The sequence below is a fragment of the Rousettus aegyptiacus genome, unplaced genomic scaffold (assembly GCF_014176215.1).
Source record: "Rousettus aegyptiacus isolate mRouAeg1 unplaced genomic scaffold, mRouAeg1.p scaffold_m13_p_2, whole genome shotgun sequence".
Lineage (NCBI taxonomy): Eukaryota > Metazoa > Chordata > Mammalia > Chiroptera > Pteropodidae > Rousettus > Rousettus aegyptiacus.
The window spans coordinates 55,608,624-55,617,971 of NW_023416295.1; the positions used below are offsets into that span (position 1 = coordinate 55,608,624).

General features: G+C 33.3%; 1 protein-coding gene across 3 annotated transcripts in view; it reads right to left on the bottom strand.

The window, feature by feature from the left end:
* TANK (TRAF family member associated NFKB activator) overlaps positions 1-8,837 on the bottom strand; it is a 79,722-nt gene extending 70,885 nt beyond the window's left edge. For 2 of the 3 annotated variants that reach the window (XM_016124464.2, XM_036236414.1), the window contains exon 1: positions 8,701-8,837. The gene's annotated coding sequence lies outside the window, so the exon portion shown is untranslated. Of the gene's footprint in view, positions 1-8,592 lie in introns of all 3 variants that reach the window. The other variant, XM_016124463.2, reaches the window with a different exon arrangement.
* Between the last annotated feature and the right edge of the window lie 511 nt (positions 8,838-9,348).

The window sequence follows — 9,348 nt, forward strand, 5'->3', positions numbered from 1 at the left end:
TCTTTGACAAAACTATTCTTCAAAAAATGAAGGACAAATTAAGACATTCTGAGATAAACAAAAGTTGAAGGAGTTTATTGCTAGTAGACTTCTACTACAAAAAACATTTTAAAAAGTCTTTCGGTATCAATAGATAATGTAAAGTCCTACAAAAAAATTAACGCTGGTAAAGACAACTACAAAGGGAAATAAAAAATTCAGCATAATCATATTTTTGGTTTCTAACTCCTCTTTTTATTTCCTATGTGATTTAAAAGACAAATGTTTAAAAATAATTATAAATTTATGTTAATGAGCATGCAATGTATAAAAATGAAATTCGTGGTTACAACAACAGAAAGGAAAGAACCAAACTGTGCAGTAGCGTATTTACATATTATTAAAGTTAAGTTCATATTAATTCAAATTGGACTGTTATAAGATTGTTTAAGGTGCTAATTTTGATCACCATGGTCACCACTAAGATAATATCTTAAAAAACAAAAACAAAAGAAAATGAGAAGGGAATAAAATGGTACACAGAAAAGAATTAAAAACAAAAAAGGCCATATTGAGGAAAGTGAGGAACAGGAAAATGGTATAAGTCATACAGAAATCAGATAGCAAAATGACAGAGTAATTATTTTATTAGTAATTACTCTAAAGATAAGTGAATTAATTTTTCCATTCAAAAGGTAAAGGTTGGAAGCATGGATGATATAATGATCAAATTATATGATGTTTACAAGAAACTTCCTTTAGATCAAAAGACACAAATAAGTTAAAAGTTAAAAGATGGAAAAAGGTTTTCTATGCAATCACTAACCGAAAGAGTGCTTTTAAGTCAAAAACTGTTATAAGAGACAAAGAAGGCCATTTTATAGTGATAAAAGAGTTATTGATCAAGAAGATATAACAATTATGCACATACACACCAAACAAAGAAACCCAGAATACATGAAGGGAGAAATAGACAGAATTACAATAACAATTGGAGATGTTACTACATAATTTTTAATAGTAGATGAAGAACAGAATATCAGAAAAGAAATAGAGGACTTAAAGAATACTATAAACCAACTAAACATAGCAAATATATTTAGAACACTCAACAATAGTAGAATACACATTCTTCTCAAATGGATATGGAGCCTTCTGCAGTATACATCAAATATTAGATCACAAAAAAGTCTCAATATATTTAAAAATCTTGAAATCATCATACAAAGTAGTTTGTCCAACCAAAATAGAATGAAGCTAGAAATCAATAACTGAAGGAAAACTGGAAATTTTACAAATATGCACAAATTAAACAACATGTTCTTAAACAATTATAGGTCAAAAAGGAAATCACAAAGGAACTTAGATTTACTTAGAGATAAAATAAAACAAAATTGCACCATACCCACACTTATGGGATGCAGCGGATTAGAACAGAGATAAATGAAACAGAAAATAGAAAAACAATAGAATCAATGAAGTCAAAGTCAGTTCTTTGAAAAGATCACATTGACAAAATGTTAGCTAGAATTATGAGAAAAAGGGGGAGAATAACAAATAACAAAAATCATGAAAGAAAGTGTGGATATTACCACCAACCAAATAGAAATAAAAAAAATTATAAGAGAATCCTATGAATAAATTGTGTGCCAATAAATTAGATAATCTAGATGCAATAATACAAATTCCCAGAAAAAAACTACCAAAACTGAATCTAGAAGAAGTAGAAAATATGAATGAATCCATAACAAATAAAGAAATTAATCAGTAATCAAAACCCCCCAACAAAGAGTTCAGAGCCAGATGGCTTTACTGGTGAATTCTACCATTTAGAGAATAACTAACACCAATCCTCCTCAAACTCTTGAAAAAATAGAGGAGGGAAAAACACTTCCTAACTCCTTCTATGAAGCCAGGATTACTGTGATACCAGGGCCATACAAAGACATCGCAGGAAAAGAATACTAAAAAACAATATTCACAACTTAGATAAAGATGCAAAAATTCTCCACAAAATACTAATAAACTGAATTCAATAGTATATTAAATGAATTATGCATTATGATCAAGTATAATTTATCCCTGGAATGTAAAGGTGGTTAAACATAAGAAAATTATTCAATGCAGTCTACTACATTATAGAACAAAAAAAAATCCTACATGATCGTCTCCATTGACATTTTCTTTTAAGCCATGTGTGCTGATTTATTTATTTATTTATTTATTTATTTATTTTTAAATTTTAATTAGTTCCAAGTACACAGTACATTGGTTAGACATCTATATAGTTAGCAAAATGATACCCCCAATTGTTCCCTCCCTTCCCTGACCTTCCAATGTATTAATGCTAATTACATTACTTATACCGTGCTTCCCATCTCCATGACCATCTGTCAGCTACTAATTTGTACTTCTTTAACCCTTCACCCCATTTTCCCAGCCGCCCCAACCCCCCTCCCCTCTGTCCACCATCAAATTGTCCACTATATTTGTGAGTCTGTTTTTGATTAGTTTGTTCTTTTCATGCCTTAAATTTTGCATATAAGTGAAATCATATGGTGTTTATCTTTCTCTATCTGACCTAAATACTGTCTAGGTTCATCACAGCAATGTCTTTTTCCATTCTCTTCCTTTTTATATGTAGGGGCCTTGTTTTCTTATCCTTTTAGCCACTTCATCCTTTGGTTGGAGCACTTAATTCTTTTCCATTTAAGGTACTTATTGATAGGAATGTAGTTACCATTCTTTATTCCTGTTTTTGATACATGTTTTTTCTTCTTTAAAAGTCCCTCCAACATTTCCTGTAATTCTGGCTTGGTGGTGATAATTCCTTTAGTTTATTTTTGTCTGGGAAGCTCTATCTGTCCTTCAGCTCTAAATGATAGCTTTACTGGATAAATTATTCTTGGTTGTATATCCTGGGTCTTCATTCTTTCAAATATTTTTTGCCAAGCACTTCTGCATAGTCCCTCTTGAGAAACCAGCTGCCAGTCTCATGGGTGTTCCCTTATATGTAATTATTTGTCCTTCTCTTGCTGCTTTAACAATGTTTTCTTTATATTTAAACTTTGGCATTTTAATTATTATGTGTCTTGATGTGGGTCTCTTTGGATCCCTGAGCTTCTTGGGGTTTTACATCCATTTCCTTCACCAGGTTAGGGAAGTTTTCTATCATTATTTCTTCAAATAACTGTTCAACATCTTGATTTTCTTCACTTATACCAATCAGACAAATACTTGGAGCCTTAATAGTGTCCCATATCCTCCTTAAATCATCTTTATAGTCTTGGCTTCTTTTTTCTTCCCATTCTGTTTGAATGTCCTGATTGGCTTTCTCGTCCTCTAGATAGGGCATACAATCCTCTTCTTTATTCACTTTGTTTATTCCATTTTATATACTTCTCATTTCAGATAATGTGTTCTCCATTTCAGACTGGTTCCCCTCTTATAATCTCCATCTCTATTTTTATCTCTTTGTTAAAGTTCTCTACATTTCCCAAAAGTTCATTGAGCATCTTTATAACCAGTATTTTGAACTCTGCATCTGTTAACTTACTTGTCTCCATTATATCTGGATCTCTGTTCTATTTTGTCATATGATTTCTGCTTCTTTGTGTTCCCATTTTGGCTTCCTTTCTGTGTCTGTTTTTATGTACTAAGCAAAGCTCCTAAGTCTACTGGTCTTATTAGTGTAGATTTGTGAAGTAATCGTCCAGTGGCACAGTCCTGAGAGGGGTTCAGCTACAGGCCAAATTAGCCCAAGCCTCTACCACTCCAGGGTCACCTGTCAAGATTCAGCAAGCAATCCACAGATGCTGTACTTACAGTTGCCTCAAAAGGCCACACCAGAAACTGAGGCCAGCTGCCTCTAGTGTGTGTCTAGGCGCTACTCAGAAAGGCACATCCGACTTGCTGAGGATATGCCTGGATGTGGCTTGGGTGGGACCCAGGTTGGAGAAAGCAGGGTTTCAGGGAATCCTCTGGGCAGAGCGACCTCTGTTATCCAGTTTGATGATGTCACAGCTATGGTGGTCTGTGTCCGTGCACTGGGAGCATGGAGGGCTCAACAGGGAACAACGGATACTGCCGGCACTTCTATACTCAGAGAGCTCTACCTGATTCTCATACTGACAATATCTCTCTGTAAGTCCCTCGTGTCCCCTGCACACAGCCAAATTGGCACTGGTGCTCAGAGAGAGCAGGTCCGTCACTATGAAAATCTGCTCATGGACACAGCCCCTTTAAGAGGCTTCAGGCTCCATCTCACTCAGCTGCTTGAGATCAAGTCACCCCGCATCCTCGCTCTGTCCTACTTTCTGCTGTTGCAGGGTGCTTTCTTGGATTTCTCTGTAGTTGTATGGCTTGTTCATCTAGACCCCAGGTGGTTTTTCTTTGCTGCTGCTCCTTGTTTCCATCACAACTTTGTTTTGGTCGCCAGAGGGATGAAAAGAGCCTCTATAATCTACGCCATTTTTTTTCTCCCCTCTTTATTGACATTTGACAAAATCCAACGTCCTCTCATGATAAAATAAAAAAAAAAAAGACTCAGAAAACCGCAAATAAAAGGGAACTTTCTCAACATGATAATTTATGAAAAACCCACAGCTAACATGCTACTCGGTGATGAAAAGACTGAAAGATTTCCCTCTAAGACCAGAAATGAGAGAAGAATGCTCTTTGACCACTGCTCTTCAAAATTGTACTGAAGTTCTAGTCAGAGCAATTAAACAAGAAAAAGAAATAAAAGCCATCCAAATTAGAAAGGAAGAAGTGAAATATCTCTGTTTGCAGATGACATTATTCTATATATGGAAAATCCCAAAGAATCCACAAGAAAACTACTAGATCTAATAAATGAATTTACCAAAGTTGCAGGATAGATGATTAACACTCAAAATTATCAGCTGTGTTTCAACACACCGTCGATAAATAATTCAAAATGGAAATTAAGGAAACAATTCAATTTATAATAGTATCTAAAAGAATTTTGTTATTTGAATTTTACTTCAATTTTTTAAAAAGTGAAAAAAGGCAAAAATAAGGAAATCTGAATTAACTATGGAGTGAGTTAATAAAACTGTATGTATACTGTTTCCTTAATTATAACAAATATACCATACTAATGTAAGACGTTAATAATAGGGAAAACTGTGTGATGGGGGGTAGGGCGAGGCAGGGTGGTAGATGCAAACTTTCTCTAGTGTTTGCTCAATTTTTCTATAAATCTCATACTGTTCTAAAAAATAAAGTCTATTAACTAAATAACTTCAATCAAAGAGGACATAAAATTGCAATTAAAACTCATAAAATAATGGTAATGTAAAAGTGATATCAAACTGAATCTAGAAGAAATAGAAAATCTGAACAAACCTATAACAAATAAAGAAATTGAATCAGTACTCGAAAATCCCCACCAAAGAAAAGCTCAGGACTGCATGGTTTCATTGAAGAATTCTATCAACTACTTAGAGATTAGCTAACACCAATTCTTCTCAAACTCTTGAAAAAATAGGGGAAGGAAAAATACTTTCTAACTCATTCTTTGAAGCCAGGATTAATGTGTACCAAAGCCAGACAAAGACACCACAAGAAAAGAAAACCAAAAATTCAATTAAAATGTGTTCTTAGAAAAAATTCGTAGACTTAAATACTTTCATTTCAAAACAAGAAAGAATAAAAATAAATGAACTAAGCATTCAACTCAAAAACTGAAAAAAAGAAAAGTAAAATATTCTAAAACATCATTAAGAGAGTAATAAAGATGAGAACAAAAATTTTTTAAAAGAATTAACCATAAAAGTGATACATATAAGACATTAACTCTTTGACATGTCCAATCAGGAAAAAAGAGAGAGAGAAAACATAAATGCACACACACACACAAAAAGGTTATTCATATAGTTACAAAGATTATAAAAAAGTACAAGAGAATACTATGTATGGTAATACATTTGAAAATCTTGATGAAAGGATCATTTATAAACAAAACGAATAACTTACACTGTGTGAAAAAAATAGCAAAAAATTTGAACAGATCAACAACAGAAAACATTAGAAAATTTTTGAAGAATTATTTCAAAAAGTGAGTGCCAAAAACAAGCAGTGTTAAGCTTTGTTCTTTAAACATTTCGAGGAGCAAATAACACCCATTAAACTTTTTTAGATTATGGAAAATTTTCATATTTTTATCAGAAAATAAAAATACAGATTAATTTCACTTATGAATATGAAAGTAAAAATTCTCAGTAAATTATAGACATTTCTTTTTCAGCATACGTATTCTTAATATAAATTAGTATAAGATTAATTAAGCTAGACACACATTTTGCATATCACTGTTAGTTGTAACTTAATTGTGATCTGCAACTAGCACTGCCATAATAGGGGAAAAAAACTTTTTGAACAAAGTGCAAGAGCAGCTGCTTTGTTTTTGTATCAGGTTACTCTGCCTGGATAGGGTTTCTTGCCTATGTCATATTGTTTTCATTCTTTTCTGTTAATATGAATTGTGAATTGAATTGTGAAGCTGAAATAATAGAAGACAGGTATCTAAGCATGTGAATTGAAGAGAAAGTAAGGAAATGTATAGGTTTGGTTTGGTTTGTTTTTAGCAAGCAATTTATTATTTTAACCAGAGCAAAAACAAAATATACTTTTTAACTATAAACCTACCTTTATTACTGAGACATGATTTTTGATGACATAGAAATTTTAGAAAATGCAATTACTGTATTGTGTAACAGCAGAGCACTATATAATTTAAAGCAGAAAACTGTACAGTTGTCTCTAATGATACTGAAAAGACAGTAAATATAGTTTAACCTGAAATCTTGATACACCTTTAGTAAACTAGGGTTAGAAGTACATTTGGCAGTTATTTGGTTTTTATGATAAATTTATTTATCTGAAACCAACAGCAAATGTTATCTTTAATGTTAACCGCTAGGGAAATCCCCACTGAGGTAAGAACAAGACAAGATTGGCTGCTATCTTCTCTCTTATTAAACATTGTTTTAGAAGTTCTAGCCCATGTAGTGAGAAGGAAAAAAAGAGGAGAAAAATTATATTTATCCTGTCTAGGCATCACATGAGAATTACCTAAAATAATTTAGAACAAATAAAGAATCAATACAATGGTGGAGGCAAGATAAAGTTATAAACTCAAGAAGTTCCGTAAATACCAACAGTATTTAGTAGAAAGTACAGTGGAAAGAATGCCCATATCAAATAACACACACAAAGAAGATAAAACAAGGAATACTGGAATACATTTGACAATAAACAAAGAACCTATATATTTCCTGAGCTCTCAAATACATGGAGAGAAAGAATGTTTGCTGACAAGAAGTTTCCCTACTACAAGGACAACCATTTCCCTCAAATTAGTGCATAAGTTTCATGAAATTCCAACCAGAACTTTTTTGGAGGAATTTAACAATTCATTTAAATTTTCAAGTTGGCCATCTCTTTCATTTCTCTTAAACAAATGTTTAAGAGAAATAACAGGATGTTACTGCTAGCAGGAACCTCAGTCAGGTTGGACCTGGTATACAGTCCATGTCCCCCCATCCCCCACCTCTGACCCTGCCCCTGCATGGAGGCAGACTCATGTGTAGTTTTACCTGAGCACAGGGATTGAGGAGATGTGGTGGTTGAGTGAGGAGAAAGGAGACCTAGGACTGAATTACTTCTAAGCTTCTGTGAATGACTTGGCTCTCTGTGACCTTGGCCAAGTCATCTCCTAACCTCACCCCACCTCCCCAACATTTTGCATTTGGATAAGGCATCTCAAAATACTGTTTTAATGTTGTAAGAAGGCAGGGCAGTGTTAACAAGAGCCATGAAAAAAGAAGTGATGTGAATTCATGTTTAAGTCCTGTCTTTGCCACTAGCTGGAAGGTCTTGTGATTGTTTTCCTCCAGCATACACTCATACTAATATAATAATAGTGATAATGACTCTTGATATTTAATCAATACTTCCTAGGATTATCCTTAAGAAAATCTTTAAGAAAATACTACACAATCTTTAGTATTCATTTTTGATTGTGAACATAAAAGCCAATTGGTAATAGAATAAGACTAGATTATTTTAATTGTATAAGTTTAAATGTTTCAAGATAGGCTATGCAAAGGTGTGTATGGGTTAATATTTTACTGTAAAGATATATTCATTAATATGTGTCTCATAGGAAATGGAAAAATACTAAACTTGAGTTAATGTTTGAATAGATGCACTGGATCAGACCAAAATTGATCTTTAAGATTTTAGCCAAAAATAAACATGAATATATACAGTTTTAGTGTACTTTTCAATCTAGTAAGTTATATAGAAATTAACTTATGCTAAATACATACATTTTAAAAGTGTTAACATTATGTTATAAAAACCACTCATTAGAGAAGGCTCATATTCCAGACATAAACTTAAAAAAAATCATTTTGAGTAAAGACACAACTTCTGTCTTAAAAGTTGGGAAGAATATAAAAAGATCATAGTATCTTAAATTATCCTTTGGTCTTACTTAGCTGGGACTCCACTTTTTAAAGGTCAAATTTCCAAATGTGACAGTGAATACAAAGGCATTATTGAATCATGTCATAAATTACTCACTTAGCAGAAGCAAGAGAAGAACAAATCAGCCACACTTTAGTTTAAGACATCCAGGCAACCTTGTTAGGCTGAGTGAGAATCAGTAGGAACTACTGAAGTTTTGGTTACCTCTTCTCCGGGTTACAAGTCTTCCTTCACAAAATATTGCTCTTTCAAAGACGTAGGCGATTACAAGGTCTGGAAGCTTTATCTACAGCTCTAGCAATGTCACTCAAAACTCCCTGAGCTCTCTCTTGTGTTGAACTGGGAACTTCCACTGAGAAATCCCCTGACTTGAAGACTTCCTTATTTGTAGCTATCAACAGCCAATCGTGGCAAAATATTGAAATGAAGCAAAGACTACCAGAAAATGTTCTGTAAACCACCCATGACTGTAACTCTGACTTCCTTTTGAAGCAAAGATACTTTACTTAAATACTTAGGTCATTTTAACAAAAATCCAGAAATCATAATCACAATAATATTTTTGGATTAAGCACATTTTCATGTGAGAAAATGTAAAAGTAAGTTTATTCGATGGTTTTTTTAAAAAGCTTTTTAGACGTCACTCTCCCTCTCCCCCAAACAATCTATTTGTAAACCGAAGACAAAGACTAGATTCGAGTGTAGTTATCTTTGCTTCATGGACTACAGAGGTCCCTGGAATAAAACAATAATGTTTATGCTGGATTCTAGAGCCTGACCTCCGGTACTTGGAAGAGAGGTGAAGATGCTCTTAAGATAGCTTTTCTCTTTGGGAACTGAGGTTCATGTGGA